This window comes from Arvicanthis niloticus, chromosome 8 (assembly GCF_011762505.2).
Source record: "Arvicanthis niloticus isolate mArvNil1 chromosome 8, mArvNil1.pat.X, whole genome shotgun sequence".
Taxonomy (NCBI): Eukaryota; Metazoa; Chordata; class Mammalia; order Rodentia; family Muridae; genus Arvicanthis; species Arvicanthis niloticus.
Genome location: NC_047665.1, coordinates 73,748,367 through 73,766,644, shown reverse-complemented (window position 1 = coordinate 73,766,644; position 18,278 = coordinate 73,748,367). Strand labels below are relative to the sequence as shown.

Genomic DNA, 18,278 nt, shown 5'->3' with positions numbered 1-18,278 from the left:
CAGGAAATGAGTACAGGGTGAACTTCTGGAAGCTTTACTTTGATTTCATTAATTAAATGAAACAGCCAAATGTAGGACTTAACTGATTTTTCTGTTTGACATATCTGACACTGATAGAAAGCTCCCATCATTGACTGTGAATTTCTTGGATTTGTGCAGCCAGCAAAGTAGCATCACTGACTGCACTTTGACTGTGTAAATAAAATGGTTTAAATTAAAGCTGAGGAGATTTTTGTTTTAGAACTTACTTTATCTAGATGGAGTTACACTTTATTGAGTATTGTATAAAACACATTCTCTGCTTTTGTGACATGTATTTTTTTTTTCCAAGCTAGCATAAAGCAGGACAGCAGCACTGGGTATTCAGCCACCTTCTACTGCAAGAGCATTGAGTACTGTCTGAGGAGGAGGTGTCAATTGTAGAACTGAGATGTGGGCTACATTAGTGTTTTCAGATGTAACTGCATGTTGACGACTGAGTCTCACACATGGCTCTATGGAGTTATGGCAAATTCTGAAAGTGTGTAAATAAGTCCTGGCTAATTTTCGTGCAAGTATATAAAAAACTCATTTGGAAAATAAAAAGTTTAGTATATGTGCTACACTAGGTGGGAGCATAATAAGTTAGACCATCTCAGGTAAACTCCCACATTCAATTACTATCAGGCAAGTGTATTTTCAGAAGCCTTCAGAGCCTGTTTGTGGTATATTACACACATGTAATATCAGCACTGGGAGACCAAGACAGGAGGACTGAGAGTTTGAGACCAGTCTGGGACTCTTAACAGAACCCTGTCGAGGTAAAATCAGATAGGCCCAACACCCAGCACTTAATCACTGTTTCTCACGGAAAGTCTTTGCCCTCAGTGTGAATTGCGTGTTTGTGACTTTTAGTAGTTCTCACAGGGTTACACATGTGGAAAAGAATGCAAAGCATCCCGCTTTCCCAGTTTTATTCACTGTGACATTTCTTTTTTCTGGAACATTTTGTTATATTCTATTCCTTTCAAAGTAAAGATTGAATTAGTAATAAGCAGCCAATCATTTTCTCTTAAATTAGCTGTTTTTATTATAAATATCATACAGTAATTAAAAGTGAAAGTCAAAAACAAAAGTAGTTTTGTGTCTACTTGATAAAAGTAGATTACCTGAATGAGCATAATTTAACTTCATATCCTATTACAGAATTAATTTAAAGATTTACTACATATCTGATGAGAATAAGAGCCTCAGAAAATCAGAAAGTGACAGTATGTTCTTAAAGAGATATTCCTGGGACATTAAGTAATTTGGCATCATAAATTATTTATTAATATGATTTAGTATTCTTGGCAAAATAGGCATTGTGGCATACTTTTCTCCAATGACTTGTTTGCTTCTCTCTCAGATAAAACATTAGTAGAAACACCATGCTTACATGAATTGTCTTGTAATTTTCCCTAATACTCAGTAATTGTATTCTCCAGGAAAATTTAGGTTTAATTTTATATAATAACTATAATTAGTATATTGTTATTAGACAGAAGTGGGACATATACCAAGATGTACAGCATTTGAAAACAATCATTAAGTGTGACATGGTACCCAAGGCTGTGCATAGAAACTGAGAAAAAGATGCCAATGGGTAAACCAGGTAAAAGCTAAGTTTATAGTTTAATTCATAGTAATATATCAGCTTCAATTTTGCTTTTGAGAAATGTATCATGATTATCTTTAGGGGAAATGGGTAACAGGTATACAGAAACTAATCATAGATTTTGTAAATCTAAAGTTATTACAAAATAAGTTTATTTAAAGTAACAATGTCAAAGTTTGTTGATTTGAGAAACAGTTTACAAGTCACTTTTGTATGTGGTGGTTTGAAGAAAATTTATTAATCACCTTAAAAATTTAGACTTCATGAAATAAAGAAACCAGGAAGTATGTGGTCATAGGGCATTTTCCAGCTCTAGGAAGTATAGTTTTGTCTTTGAAACATTATAGTGATGTCCATGAACATTTCCTTTTTGATTCCTTAAAGGGGAGGTCCTTGTGGGGGTTTTGTTTTGTTTGGTATTGTTTCCTGCTTTCTGTTATATTTCCTTTCAGTGCAAGCAGGCCTTGAAAATGGCTCCAAATGTGCTACTTGTTTGTCTGCTTTCCTTTGTTAGTGTCCTCTTTTGTCCATGGGTCCTCAGAGTCATTTCTTCATGGTAATGCCTACTAGAGTAAATCTCCATCTAATATCAGACACACTGTTGTTAGTGAATCTGCTGTTATTGAGTATGACTGCAGATGAACACAATCCTTACATAGTTCTGAAGTGTAACTGAATAATGGAAAATTGATTGCTGCCAGGTAGTGGAAATCCTCAGTTTCCAAAGTCATCTGTATCATGTAACTTTTCAAAGACTGTAAGAAGAGCACTCTGTAGTTTGCCAAAACTTTTATCATTACTCAGAGTAAAATAGCTACGCTGGTCATAGAGACAATTTTCTGATTTTGTTGCCAACTGTAATGATTTAGTTAAATTTTATAAAGTGAAATGGAAATATATTATACTTAAAGGATATAATTATTTAAAATAAAAGGCCCAGAGTAATTTTCAAGTTTTGGCAGTTTTTTTCTTTTTGCTTGGTAGTCTATATTCATAACTGTTGTTACTAATCTTATGTTAATAAAATTTACATCTTTATTTCTTGACTGTAAAACATGATTTAATCTTGTTAAATCATGAAAGCTCAAAAAAAGGAGGACTTTTTTGTTCGTTTGTTTGTCCTGGATAACTCTAAATTTTATTAATTATGTAACAGTTCACAAAACCTAACCAACCAAAGAACATTAAAATGTCGCTTCGGGGACTTGCTCACCACCATGCAGAAGACTGTCACTTTGTGACCATCAAAGTATAAATGAGATAGGTAATATATGTTTCCTGTTACCAGGCTGCTTATGTTTATTATTTTATTTTATCTCACCACAGCTCTGAGATAAATTGAAGTCCCCTTCACAGACCAGGCTGGAAGAGTGACAGGTGTCAGGGTATCCTCAAGACTGTCCTTGAGACTTCAGGCAGTAAAAACAATCTGTGTATTATCCATGATTTTATTTGTGCTGATTCAGCTTCTGGCATACGCTGACACATGGCAAAGTTCAAATAACTTCACCCTTTCTTAAGCAAGTGGTTGCTCACGTTGAAGGACCTAGAGCAGATTCTTTTGGGGTGCCCAGCCTGGGTGAGTTCTTCTGTTTCTTGTTCCAACCTTGGTTGGGCTCATCCTATAATATCTCAGCATTGTTAGTTGTTCTTGCCTCCGCTCATTGCCAAATACATGCTCATTTATCATGTGCCAAGAACTTCTAAAACAGCTCTAGAGACACGCTTCCCATGTGCCCCTGTTGTTGTGAGATCTCAGGAAGCTCCTAGTCAGCTTGGACTTGGGTCCAGAAATTAGGATACATGGAATGTTGTGAGTGCACATCTAACAGGTCAGATGCGACCGTGCAGACTCGGGCATTCCTTAAGGAGTCACAATGCTAGGGCTGTTTTAAACAGTTCTTAACACTCTCCTTTCCAGAATGCACCAGAATGCACCCGTAGCCACTTACCATACCAGCTTCAAAGCCACACCCCTCACTGTCAGTCTCTTTGCCTTGATGACTACTCTTCTCTAGCAGATATTTTTAGTTACTTTCAAGTAGCAGAGTTCATTCTTCCACTTTACACTCACTGTAGCTAGTACACCTCTAACTTGAGCCATTGAGATTTATAATGGCTGCTCAGATCCTCTAAGATGTTATCTGCTGAGTGTTGGGTTTGGACTATTATTTCACTCTTATTATCTGAAAAACTTCCATTTTTAATAGTGAGCTTGCATAATGTAGTAGATATAGCTTATAGCTATTAAAATTATTAATATTTTTTTCAGTTCCAGCAGCTCGACAGGAAACTTTACTACCTGTTACTTATTTTCAGTGTTCTTAAAAACACCTGCTGATATTTTTCTCTTAATTATATAAGCTAGTTACTTGTTCAGTGGGGACTAAAAGTTGAAAGTTGCTAACTACACAGATAAGAAACAGTATGTTGGACACTTGTTTTTCTCTTACAATTTCACTCTGTATATACCATGTACTTCGATCTACTCTTCCTTATTATTTTTAATCCCTTTCCCCTTTCTATCAAACCTCTTCTCCTAACAGACTGCTCTCCGATTTTCATTTGGTTTATGGCCTGCTGCATGTAATAGCTGAACACAGGTAGGATCTTGTATAAGCAAGGGTGGACTCAGACTCATAAACCTTCTGACTCAGTGTCAGTATGCCAGCAAGAATATTTAAGTCCGTATGCCAGGGCTGGGGAGACTTGGTGTTCTTGCAGAGGACGTTGCATTGATTCCCAACACCCACATTAGGGAGCTCACAACTGGTTTAACTCCAGTTCCAAGGATTCAGACAGCTACTGTGGGTTCTTGTCTGCACTTGCTGTTCATTCAGATAAACAGAAACACACCCAAACAAAGAAAAATAACTTCTTAAAAATTTTTGTTTCCATTGTATTTGAGGATTTTTAAAAAAAGTTTTATCTTTGCTTAATGCAGTTTTGTTGCGGAAAATATTAAAAATGACCCACCAAGTTCCTGCGCTTCATCCAGCTACTCTCTGCCTGCCAGCTGTGCTGCCTCCACGGCTAGCCCCATGCAGCAACTGATCACAGTCTTCTCAGCTTTGCTGCATCAATGCTGCCCGCCTGTACCCTGTCAGCCATAATTCCCCTGTGGTCAGCAGTCCCACCTTCTAGTAACCCAGTAAAAAAAAACTCTAGAAACTCAGAATTAATCAGTGAGAAGATGTGGTCTACACTGATTTCTTCAAAGTTTAACTGATCACGGTCAAGAACAGGCTTGGTAGAACTTTCAAGTGATAAAAATACCACAATAGTTAAGGAGCTAACACAGCGATGGGTGAATGAAAGCCCCACAGCAATCATGGGATGATTCTTTTTGAAGAAAGTCTTTGCTCTGGCTGTATCACAAAGGAAGCGCTATCAAGAAAGCCTGTCCAGGGCAGCATGGAGAAAAGGCTGTGCAGATTGTATTGGGTATCCTCTTTGGTCATTACATTGAGAACAAAAAAGGTAGAATTATTTTATTTCCCTGTCTTTCAGGAACATCTGCGAGAAGTTTTCAGGAGTTGCCTTATCTTAATAAACAAAATATGCCAGGAATAAATACAAAAACATTCAAGGAAAGTATTAACAGGTATAAATGGTATGCTTTTAAAGTCCATTTGCATTTGAGGGGCTATACTAAGAATGACTTTGTCCAGGGAACTTGAGTGAGTCAGGCAGGTAAATAGCAAGTGTCTGTTATGTGTCATTCAAGTTTGTGTGGCATTTACTCTGGGTTAGGCACTGTGCTGTCTTATGGGACTACAGGGTGCTCTCCAGGCAGAGGTGAGTAAACAGAATGAACTATGCAGGTAGCTTTGCTGTGTTCTTAGAACCCAAGCCTCAAGCTCCTATATCTGATTCTGCAAGACATTAGGACTCAGCCTGATAGAATGGAAGAAATCAACTGCTGGAGGAACCAGAGTGTGATGCTTTTGTGAGAGAGCTACTTAATATTCATCAGGTTCATAGTTTAGCATCTGGGAGAAGAGATTGTTGACACTTGTGCTGTCCATTTTCAAGAAATAAAACTGAAGGCAAAGATGATGTTCATGATGATTGAGGTGCCCTGTGCTGCCTACAAATTATATCCAGAATTTGTTATTTGAAATAAAGGATGATGCTTTTTGAGCAACATCATTGTTTACTAATCCACAGAAAGTCTCTTCTTGCATTTTAAATGCACCTCAAAAGACTAGCGAACCTAACTTCCCATACCCACATTCTTTTGTGCGTGTGAATTTCCTATCCTGCCCAATGGCTTCCTATCCAAAGCAAAGATTGCTTTTTCTAGCCATTTTCTGGTGAAATGTTAGTGTCTTTTTTTGTATGAGAAGCCTTTGATTTATACATTGGATATGTAAATTATTTGTTCAGGCTAGGCCTGTCAGAGGATGTGGCTTATGTCCATGCCTGAGCCCTAGGAGGCCCCCTACTGGCTGCTCTTACGGAGTGTGCTTTGGTGACCTGCTTTGTCCCTACTTTATGAACCTAAATCTAGATCATCTGAAGGAAAAGGGAATGGGATGAAAAAGTCAGTTATGGCCTGGGACTAAGAAGAGAGTTAGACTTTTAAAAAGCTCTACTAATACCAATATGATCCAGCCAAGCTGAGAAGTTAGGAAGAGCCTAGAAGAGGGTTTTCATTACAGCAACCTTCAAGACATTGAAATTGTCAGGATGGTTTTAAATAGGTATTCTTTGGCCATTTTATAAAGAATCAAAGATTTGACTTTCTCTGTATGGTTTATTAAATGTAAACATGTATACAATGTAAAGGGAAAGGGTAATCTTTTTATATAGAACTATGTTGATTCATGTTTTCCTGGGCTTTGAAATCCTCCCTTTTCCTTGATTAAATGTGTTCAGTGGATTTTAAACTTCATAAACTTGTGGGGATGGGCCTCTTGGTATAAGTGGATATTGTTAATACAGCATTTGGGAGGCCATTAGAAAGATTCCTGAGAGCATTGTGTATAACTGTGAATGGCACTACTCAAGAAGACACTGGCATTTTAGAAACTGAGACCCCATCAACCACAAATATACTTTTATAAATGTAAAATTGAGACTAATAATGAAATCAACAATTTAAAAGATACTTCATTTAGCAAGGTATTTTTTAAAGCATTCTAGATGAAACCAAAGTTTTCTTTGACCACGTCCCTTCCATCTTCCCAGAGATCATTTTGCCATTTATTCTCCCAAATCATAGAAATATTTGTATGCATGCATGTACATGCCGTGCACCCATGCACATGCATGCACACACACACACACACACACACACACACACACCCCTGTGGAACAGCAATTTTGGTTTTATATAAGTGGTTATAGGAGAACAGACTACATCAGTTGATGCTTTATTTTAATATGACCATTTCTGTTTGAATTTTCCTACTCTTGATATCATTAGTAGCATTTGGCATCTCTTGTGTGGTCCCTATGTACTAGTGCAGGATATTTAGCATTCTTCATAGAGTTTAATCTCATAATCTGCATAAAAACCTTGAGATGTGGTATAATTCCACTTTCATCTTCCTGTACATTGCCATTGTAACACCTGAAGCTTTGCAACTAAAACATTTAGGTTTGTTGTTGTTGTTCTTGTTTGAAGGAACACCTTTTAGACTTTGGTAAGACGAGAGCTTCTTGTTTCTTGTGGACCATATATGGCCTTTGTCAGATCCATGTAGTCCAGTGTACTCTGGGCCAGAGGCTGGAGATAGAAAGGCTGGGATTCAGGAATGAAGTGGCAGCATGCTATCTGGGGAGGAGTACAACCCTGTACAATTCCTCAGCAGATAGTAGTTTAGAAGCCTATGCCTGTGATTATATCTTTATTTTGGAGACAGTTGTAGGAAATATAAGACCAGTGTGAAAGAAGTTTGCCTCTGAAAGGTGTCTTTTGTTTTGGGCCTTAGTTACACTGGTGTGAGGAGGGCCTGTGGTGGGAACTCAGAATGGTTACAGGAACTGTTGGGAGGGTGTGGTATTAGGAAGGCTAAGGAGGGAAATGCTTTTCTGTAACTGGTTTGGGGTAGTTTGGTTGAGTTTATTTCAATATTCCATGATAAGGACTGTCAGTGAGTGGGCTAGTTGTCAACAACAGGCTTTGAAAAAGCCTTGTTAAACTGTGTAACTATGTGATAGTAACATTTAGTTCATGCATGACCAGGTTGAGATTACATGGATCATCACTAAGTGCTATGCAACAGTGCCAGTAACTGGTAACATTCTTGCCTGCCCATTGCCGTAACTTGTCAAGGCCTTCTGAAGTGCCTTTGCTGCTGATAGCCCCATGAGAGGACTGGACCTGCTTGCTTTCATGCTTTGCTACTAGAGTTTCTTCTGGCTGATAGTTAGAACCATTCACAGTAGCACTCAACAGGAGGAGAGGGTGTGTAAGTTCCAGTGACTAGCCTCTTGATGCTTACTCTTCACGATCTTAAAACAAATTACTGTCTATTGAAGTGTATCAGTAAATCTGTTGTGATAGAACACTGGAAAAGTCCAGTTGTCTTGTTTTTGTTTTCTTTTGGTTATAATTATTAACTTGTTTTAAAATCTCTAGTAATAGTCAAGAATGACAGGTGGGTTTTGTGATAATAGATCAGCACATGCACTAAAGCGGTGGTGAGTGTCAGCATCTGGAGAACAGGCCTGTTCCCACTGCAGATGGAGCTTTATCGGGTTGCATGTGTGCAGCTCAGGGTCCACATTTTAAGGATCAGCATCCCAGAAAGGATGAGCTCCCCTTGGCTTGGCTGTGCTCTTGACATTACATGTCTGAGAGCTGGTACTAAAGAAATTGGCAGTTGTTTAAAGCACCCAAGAAACCTGCATCTCACTTGCTACTTTGAATCTCATTGTGCCATTCATAGTGTGAAGAAGTATGGATATAAGAAAAACCTCTGTGAGCCTTGCAGAAGGCACTTTGCTATGGATAAACTCTTTTGATTTTACTCTCACTCTTATGGCTAGTTGTTTCCATACTCCTTTGTGGTTTGGTTTGCCGTGTCCATATTCATTGTCAGGTTTAGTTTGCCTGCTTTTCTTAGCAGATTATCTATCCTAAAGTTAAGCCAATAGTAAAAGTGCTATCTTCTTTCAGAAGGTCTGCGGAGTAGCTTTTTTTTTTCTGTTTTGCTGACCTCACTATCTGAAGAATGTGTGTGTTTGTGCATGTTATTGTCAATTTGAGTCATTTTGTTGCGCCTGTTCCTGTAAACTGAGCAGTTCCTCTTTGCTGAGAGCAGCTACACTAAGAAGAGATCCCAGTGAGAACCTTGTAAAGCTATCTAAGACCTGCTGGGCCACATCTTCTTTACCAAATTATAGAGAATGTTTCGACTTTTTTAGTTAAGCTACTCTTTAAAACAGTTTATAATCAGTTGGATTGTCAAGCTGGCTTAGAATATTGAAGAAACTTTTACGTAAGTGTATATAAAGGATGGAATAAAAATGTCTGATTTGCTAGCATATTATTTATTATAGAAAGAATGCTTCCCCCAAAGACTTACTGGGAACAAGATATTTAACTTTCAGCCAGGGTGGAAACCTATTTGTTGGTCAGCTTTCAGGTTCCATGTTTCCCCACTTGTGAGGAGCCTGCCAGCTCTCCCATCCTTCCTCCCCACCCACTCTTCTTCGAATTTCTCTTGGATAAAGGCAGTGATACAGCACATATGTGGTAGTTACAATTAAAGGCCCATGTCTGTTTTCTAGAACAGACATGTCGTCAACTCATTGTAGATTTATGCTCTGCTCTGATACGTATGGATAAAATGCCTCCTCTTTCCTGTCTGCTCTGCTCTGCTTGTATATGTTCAGACAGTAGGACTCCATTTATCACAGGCTGTAGGAAGAGGCTCAAAGCTATGAAAGGGTTACTGTTCACATTTCCTGTGCAGCTCCCTCTGATCTTCCTGAGCTGTAATTCCTTCACGATGTTAAATGTTCCCAGGCTCCTTTAACCTTCTGGCCTGCTTGCACTGGCCAAGTTTGTCCCAGGTGATTGTGTAGGCGAACAACCTCCTGTTTCAAGAATAGCAATTGCTTTCTCTGTGAGATAGGCCATGCTCCCTGCTTTGCAGTCCCAGAAGGAACTCTTTGACTTAAATAACAGAATAGTAACATACTAGTTTTAAAACTAGTATCTAACAACTGTGTTTGTTGTCAAATTAACTCTGTAGGGATTTCATTCTGCTGATCCTGATCTAGTGATTTTATGTCTGAATGCAAACATGTTGTCTTTTAAATTTGATATTCTAACTCTTAAAACCACTCTAGAGAAATGGGTTTCAATTCTGAAGGAGCACATTTCGAGTTAGCCAGTTATTCAGTCAGTCATCTGAAGTTGCATCAGATGCAAATTGGCAACACTCCTAATTTTTTGACAGTTGAGAAGAATATGTGCTCCCTACTTTTTCTCTAGTTTTAAAAGTATACAGCAGCCCAGTTTGATTCCATATTTTAAATACATGCCTTTTATGGTTGGCAACATGTTTGCTATCTTTGCCTTTCTAACTTTTACTTTAGAAGAAGTGTAATGCCATGAAGTCTAAATGTGTCTACAGGAGAGCAAGCACCTGTGACATTCTGTGACTAGGACAGAGCTCTCTTGTCATACTGGCTCCCACTACTTATAGCAGGTCTTCATTCTCTTTCACCATCCTGGAACCTAAGGACTTGAGGACAGAAGTGCAGTTTTGTGTGGAGAAGACTGGCTGAGTTCTTAGATTTACTATGTTTGCATCTTTTGGGAGTCAGTAAGGATGTTTAGTGTTTTTCATTTGTCTTCAGTTCTTTGATGTAATGTGAAGCCTGTTAGATAATAGATATGAGTAAAAACCTCTTGAATGGTACTATAAATTGCTGTTTGTAGATTCTTGATTCATAAGTGCATGCTTATGTATGTTTCTAAATGTGTTGCCCTCACCATTTCTGTTAGCCTCAACTGGTAGATATTGCTCAGAATCCTTTTGCCATGAAACAATTAATTCCATCCCAACACTCTGTACCCCCAATTTTTAGGTGGTCTGTATCTCACTTGCCTAGTCAAGATACTGCTCTATCACTTCACATACAACCTACGAATGTTGCCCAGGCTATGAGCAAATTCACCATTTTCACAATAGAAAGCATAAATTTCTCCCAAGGACTGTTTCTAGGGAAAACATTGAATAGCAATACCAGTAAATCAGCACCTATTGTCTGAATGCTAATGTGAGCATTGTACTTCCCACTGTTGGTTCCCTAGGTTCCTTAGACCTTTCAGTAACTGATCCAGTCCAGAGGTAACTAACCTAAAGTAAATCAGGTCTGATTATGTGCCAAGTGCGAGGATGAGGCTAGGGAAGTCATTTGAGCTGAGATTAGAGAGTGGTGAAAGATTTGTAGAGGAAGTGGGAATAGACATGAAACAAACAGTTGTGGTTTGGATTTACAGAAGTGGGAGGCCATTGCTATGCAGCAGTAGCTGCTCCCTGCTCCCTGTCCAGTGGACACTTTTCTCCTCTCAGCTGCATGCTCTTTGTTCCCTTGCAGTGGAATGCAGAGAAGCCTCTGCCCAGGACATACAACAGCTTTCTTTAGCTACCCATACAATTGGTTCAGCTCACTGTCTCCTTCCCAGTCAAACATTTCAATGAAAAACTAGGAAGAAATATTGAAAAGTTAACATTTGTGAGTACAGAAAGGCGCATCTAACCTCACTGGTAAGATCAACTGCACACAGTGGAGTGAAGTCTTGGTTTGAACTTGAACAGAAAAAGAAATATTTCCAAATTCACTATTTTTGCATATGTGTGTGCTGAAGTCATTATAAATATAATTTCCTAGGAATTTTTTCACTTCTGAAAAGTTCTTTTATAATGAAGCAATTATTATATTAGTCTCACAAAATATTTAGTTCTACTTTTTGGTTTTGTAAAACGAAATTAGTTTTTTTCTCTTGAGACCCTCGATACCTAGTGTATTTAATTTTAGCATCAGACTTTGCAAATGGATGTTTTTGTTACGTGGTCACAGGAAAAGCAGGACAGAAACCACACTGGGCTCTCAGCACTGAAGACACACTTGGACAATCTGCAGCTTTGGTTTCTAGGTCGGCTGCCAGGGATGAGGTCACATGGCCTGTGCTTGCATCTGGATATCCCCACTGTCCAACTGCATGTGTTGCTGCCAGTGAGATGTGAACCATCTTTCCATACTGTTTTGTAAAAATCTGGAGTTTTTCAGGATATTACTTGGTATTACACAATTAAAGAGTTTGTTAACTAATTTTAGGGAATTTGAGAGTAATCACAGTGTACATTTGTATTTCCTGTATTTGAGCTTGGACACACCTACTCTACCTTTCTAATTTCTGCCCTTTCCTCTTTAAAAACTCTTATTAAAATCTCCTGTATTGTTGGATTTGAAGTCTTATACATACTGCATATTTGTGCACACTGCACATGTATGCATATGCACACAGTGTCATTGAAGCCTGTTGCCATATTACTCTTATATTAATAAGCAGTTAACCACGCATGTTAAAAGTTCTCTCCAGGGTCTAGAGAGATGGCTCAGGGGTTAAGAGCATTGACTGCTCTTACAGAGGTCCTGAGTTCAATTCCCAGCAACCACATGGTAGCTCACAACCGTCTGTAATGGGATCTGATACCCTCTTCTGGTGTGTCTGAAGACAGCAGCAATGTATTCATATAAATAAAAGTTATCTCCAGGGGAACAGAGGGGTAGGTTGAGGTAGTAGAAGATAGGGTTTTTGGTTTGGGTTTTGGGTTTTTTTTGTTGTTGTTATTTGGTTGGTTGATTTTTTTTGGTTTGATTGGTTAGTTAGTTGGTGGGTTGGTGGATTTTGTTCTAACCTTAAAAACAAAAACAAACAAAAAGTTTCACTTACTTAAAAGATAACTTAAAACTTTCATGAATATTAGCCTGCTCTCTGTCATCTGTAAATTCACTTTATTTAGAAAATGCCAAAATTTATAAAGGACTGTTTTAGAAATCATTTTGTCATATTCAATAAAGGAAATCTAATAGACAAAGTTCCTATCTCATGCTATGGTACCCTGGTATCCTATTCATGTAACTTTGTGACTGCTGTCAATATTCTGTGCTCTTCCCTACTTGGACATTCATCAGACAGTATGGGAGTTGTGTCTTACTGTGTCTGTGTCTGCCCACCCATTACTGTGGTTGAAATCCAGCAGGTACTCCTTCAGGGTAGAGCCAGGAGAGACAAATCTACAGCCATTCCCAAGGGAATATGTTAATGCTGGTCACTGTCAGATCATTTGGGAATTTTTGTTTGTTTGTTTGTTCTTATATAACTTACTAAATTTGTTGTTTGACAAAAATCATACATGCATATAGTATATTATGATTACTGTCATCTTTCAGCCTGTCTAAATCCCCTTAAGTCCTTCACCTCTCTCTTTGAGTACCTTTCTGCCATTCATATTGTTTTGCTTTGTGACTCACTGAGTTTAACTGGGATCAGTTGTGTTATAGGTCAGTATTAGTCAGGGTTCTTTAATTGAGCAGAACTTACAGAATTACACAACACACACACACACACACACACACACACACACACACGGGATTCATTAGAATGTCTTACAAGTTGTAATCCAGCTAGTCCAACAACAGCCATCTACCAATGGAAGGTTCAAAAATCCAGTAATTGTTTAGTCTAGGAATCTGCATATCTCAGCTAGGCTTCAGTATATGCCATAATTCCAGAGAAGTAGGCTCTAATACCAGTGAAAGAATAGACTTGCTAGCAAGCAGGCAAAGAGGGCACGCTTCCTTCTACCATGTTCGTTATATAGGCTGCTAGCAGAAAGTATGGTCCAAAGTAAAGGTAGATGGATCTCACCTCAAGAGATCTGGATTGTAAGTGTATCTTCCGACCTCAAAGCTCCAAATTAGAAGAGGGTCTTCCTATTTCAAATGATTTAATTAAGAAAACTTCCTTTATAGGTGTGCCCAACTATTTGGGCTTTAATAAATTCTAGATGTAGTCAAGTTGGTAACCAAGACTAGCCATCATAAGAGGTATGAGCTGAGCTGTTCATTGGAATATGGTAGGCCCGCTAGTGCGTAGACAACTGAAGACAACTGCTACTCTTCTTCCTGAATCCATCAATAATCAATAATTCATCAGGGAGAATAGGGCTCCAACTGACTATTAAGGCCCTGCCTTGTGCAGGCGCATTGCAGTTGGCTGAAGCTGCTGTGACATCATGATTACATTGTCTGTGTTGTGCCTACCAGATAGCATCTCACAGCCCTCCTCCCCATCATTCGGTTCTTACATTCTTTCTGTCCCTTCTTCCTAGCTATTCCCTGAGTCTTGGCATTCTGTTTGGAGCTAAATATCAACAGTCACTTTCTCAGCATACTTATGCATCTTCACACTCACTGCCATTCATTGCGAAAGGAAGCTTCTCTGTTTTAGGCTGAGAGAAGCATTTGCTGAGCCCTGAGCAGTTAATAGAACTGGTATAAACTCTTAAGAGAATTATGCCCTTTTTCTTTTTAAGTTATTTTTTTTCTTTGAGAGTATAATATAATTACATCATTTTTCTCTTTTCTTTCTCTAAACCCTCCTATTGACCCCTCCTTGCTCTTTTCAAAGTCATAGCCTCTTTTTTTTATTGGATATTTTCTTTATTTATATTTCAAATGTTATCCCCTTTCCCAGTTTCCACCACCATCCCATCCCCCACCCCCTGCTTCTGTGAGGGTGTTCCCCCTACCCACCCACCCACTCCCACCTCCCCACCCTGACATTCCCCTATACTGGGGCATCAGGCCTTCACAGGACCAAGGGCCTCTCCTCCTATTGATGCCAGACAAGACCATCCTTTGCTACATATGTGGCTGGAGCCATGGGTTCCTCCATGTGTACTCATTGGTTGGTGGTTTATTCCCTGGGAGCTCTGGGGAATCTGGTTGGTTGATATTGTTGTTCTTTCTATGAGGTTGCAAACCCCTTCAGCTCCTTCAGTCCTTTCCCTAACTCCTCCATTGGAGTCCCCATGCTCAGTCTAATAGTTGGCTGCAAGCATCCGACTCTATTTGTCAGGCTCTGGTGGAGCCTCTTAGGAGAGAGCTATAACAGGCTTCTGTCAGCAGGCACTTTTTGGCATCCACAATAGTGTCTGGGTTTGGTGTCTGGGTTTGATGTCTGTATATGGGATGGATCCCCAGGTGGGACAGTCTCTGGATGGCCTTTCCTTCAGTCTCTGCTCCATACTTTGTCCCGTATTTCCTTTAGACAGGAACCATTCTGGGTAAAAAACTTGGAGATGAGTGGGTGGCCCCATCCCCCAACCAGGGGCCTTGCCCAACCTCTGGATATGGTCTTTATAGGTTCTTCCTCCCCTTTGTTGGGCATTTCAGCTAATCTTATCCCTGTTAGGTCCTGGGAGCTTCTTGCTTTCCTGGCATCTGGGACTTTGTTTTATCTACTCCCAGTTCCCCATCCCCTGTTGCTATATACCTCTTTTCAAATTCCTGACCCTCTGTGTATCATCCTTGTCTCCTCCCATACCTGATCATGCCCCCCTTTTCTTCTCCCTCTCCTCTCTTTCTTCTATGAGTATTTTGTTCTTCCTTCTAAGAAGCACTGAAGCATCCATATTTTGGTCTTCCTTCTTCTTGAGCTTCATATGGTCTGTGAATTGTATCTTGGATGTATTCTGAGCTTTTGGGCTAATATCCACTCATCAGTGAGTGGATACATGTGTGTTCTTATAGCCTCTTTTAAATTAATTGTTACCTGCATATATATATATATATATATAATATATATTATATATAATATAATATATAATAATATAATATATATATTTCTAAATATAACTTGCTCAGTATGTTTTCAGGACTGATCATTTGGTATTATATAACCAAAAATAATTTTAAATTTAGCTTAATAAGTTTTTAATTTGTATCTGTCCTAAGAAAATATTTTAAGGGATAATTATAACTACACATGATATGGTTTAGTAATTCTACTTCTTTCTTCTAAATATCCCAGTTCATGGATGTTCTAATATTTTTCACTGCCTTCCTGAAATTTTTTTCTAAGATTACAAGTGACCATTGAGTTAATCTCAGACTGCTTTCTTCCATGAGGAGGAGACAGAGCAGGGCACCCCATTCTTTTGCTTTTCTTTCCTTGTGGAATCCCCTCCTCAGATAAACTATTTATAAGATGAACAAACACTGACTCAGAGCAGTGAGCAGTCACAGAGACCATTCTGAAGTTGACCTTTCAAGGGGATGATTGTGGGTATTTGCTGGTCACAGACTGGGCTCTGGTGTTCTAGAACAGCTTCCTTAAGGTTAATGCCTCAGATTAGAAAGAAAGTCTGTTACAGCCGAGATTACCTGTGTTTGTCACTGTGTGACAAAGTTGGTGGTGGTTCCAGTTGTTTGTCTGGGGTGATTGATGGGGTCACTAATCTAGTTCCCACTCTGAAGAACATTTTAAGTGAGTTGTTTTTAACAGTTTACTTCTATTGCATCTATGTCAATTTCTTCTCACCTTGACTACTGCAGTATCAGAAGAGATTCCCTGCCTATGGAATCCTCTCACAGCATCTCAGGTGTATTCCATTACATAAATAATAACATTCATTTAGAGAGTGCGTGTTTATGTATGCATGTAAATGTAGGGTGTTGCATGTGAGTGCCTGTGTGCCTATGTGTGGAGGCCAGAAGGAGACATCAAGTGTTCTATGCTATCACTCTCCACCTTGTTCCTTTGAGACAGGGTCTCTTATTGAATCTGGAGCAGCCAACAAACCCAGGCTATAGGCACACAGATATGCACTTGTCCAGCCTCTTACATGAGTCCTGGGATCTAAGCTTGCATATGCAGTACATTTTCTTACCTTCTGAGCAATTTTCTCCAGCCCAATAGCCATGCTTTTAAAATATAAACTTGAATGATTCCTGCTGAAAACTTTTTTGGCTTACTGTAGGTATAAACAGAACCCTCATGTGCTGAATCTAGTATCTAATTCCTTAATAAAAAATTTACTACTTAAATCTAATACAATCCCAAACCAAACTTCTCCTGCTTAACATCCTATCAGCCTCCCAGTGTCCATCTCTGTCATCTTCTCAGAATGAAGAGCCTTCCTACACTTATTCATAGTAATCAACTCTAAAGTCTCAGGGAGTCTTGTATTATTTGCAGCACTCAATGGACCTACCTCAATGAGATTTTTTTCTTACTTGTCTCCTCTGGAGGTTTATGAGTTTCTTGAAAACAGGAACTAATAGTCAGTGTGGTATTTCCATGTTCACCAGGATAGTAACTAGAGTTCAGATCTCGTGTACATTTTAAATACTTTTTAAAAAACCAGGCTTAAATGTTAAGTAACATTTTTCTCAAAGTTTTATTATTCTGAAGTTAACAGATGAATGGGACTGTTATATATCTCACCTTTAAAAGCCTGTGAGCATTGGCTTAGGGTTTTATTTTAGGTTCTTTGGATGCCTAGTATAAAAGATGGCAGTTTTATAGTACTTCATATAATCTTTATTGCTTTTCAGGTGCAATCATCTAATTAGTTTCTGTAAGCTACCTATCAATTCTTTCCGTTTTAACACTTCTATTACATTTGCTTTCAGATAAAGATGGGTGTCATGCATCATCCAGTATGGAAGTTTTAGAAGTTAAAAGACATTTGCTAAATCAAGTTACTTCACGTAAGTCTTAGCCCCAGCTCAAGACTGACTTAAAAGCAAAGCATAAAGGTGACTGACACCTTTGCCACTTTGTGACTTTCAAGTTTCTCAAAGTACCTTCTTCTCTTGTATATGAAATCCTTCTTGGGAAATGGTGCATCAATAACTTCTTAAATCTGTCATGCTATTTTTTTTAAAAAAATTACAAGATACCTGTGCTCTTGTGATTTCTGTGGTGGTTTTTGCTAAACCAAGCTTGCTGTTTCCTCTGTCTTAAGTCTCATGTGTATCAATATTTGTTGTGGTAAAACATCATAATGAAGACAACTTATGCAAGAAAGAGTTTACTTTGGCTTATGGTTCCAGAGGGTTAGAGTCCATGACAGCAAGGTGGTCGCAGTAGGCAAGCATGGAGGCTGGAACAGGAAGCTGAGAGTTCACACCTTGAACCACAAGCATGAATCAGAGGGAGTGGGAAAGAAATCGAGAGTGAGCGCATGAGCATACTGAAAATGGTGTGAAGCTTTGAAACCTCAAAGCTCCCCCCCCCCCCCAACCATGACATACTTCCTCCAGCAAGACCACACTCCTAGACTCCCCCAAACAACTGGGGACTGAGTGTTGAAATACATGAGCTTTGGGGAGGGGGGCATTCTTATTCAAACTACCATATCATTTACAACCATGAAGTTTCAGCTTCCAGTTGGAAGCACTGGATCTTTCTTCTTGCTTTCTCTGTTGCCTGTATCTAATTTTTTTTTTTTTAATTCCTGTGTTTTACAATGTAGCTTTTTGTTATTTGTATTTGCTGTCCCCCATCCTAGGTTATAAGGTTACAACTCAAAGATATTGTCTAATATTTGTCTTCCACAACATTTAACATAGCCTTTAATAGTGTCTAATAATACTTGCT

At 38.8% G+C, this 18,278-nt stretch overlaps 1 protein-coding gene across 1 annotated transcript in view; it reads left to right on the top strand.

Moving 5' to 3' along the window:
- The window catches only part of Znf438 (zinc finger protein 438), a 150,230-nt gene that overhangs the window by 17,786 nt on the left and 114,166 nt on the right, over positions 1-18,278 (top strand). The window contains exon 2 of the mRNA XM_034509668.2: positions 17,309-17,386. The gene's annotated coding sequence lies outside the window, so the exon portion shown is untranslated. The remainder of the gene's footprint in view (positions 1-17,308; positions 17,387-18,278) is intronic.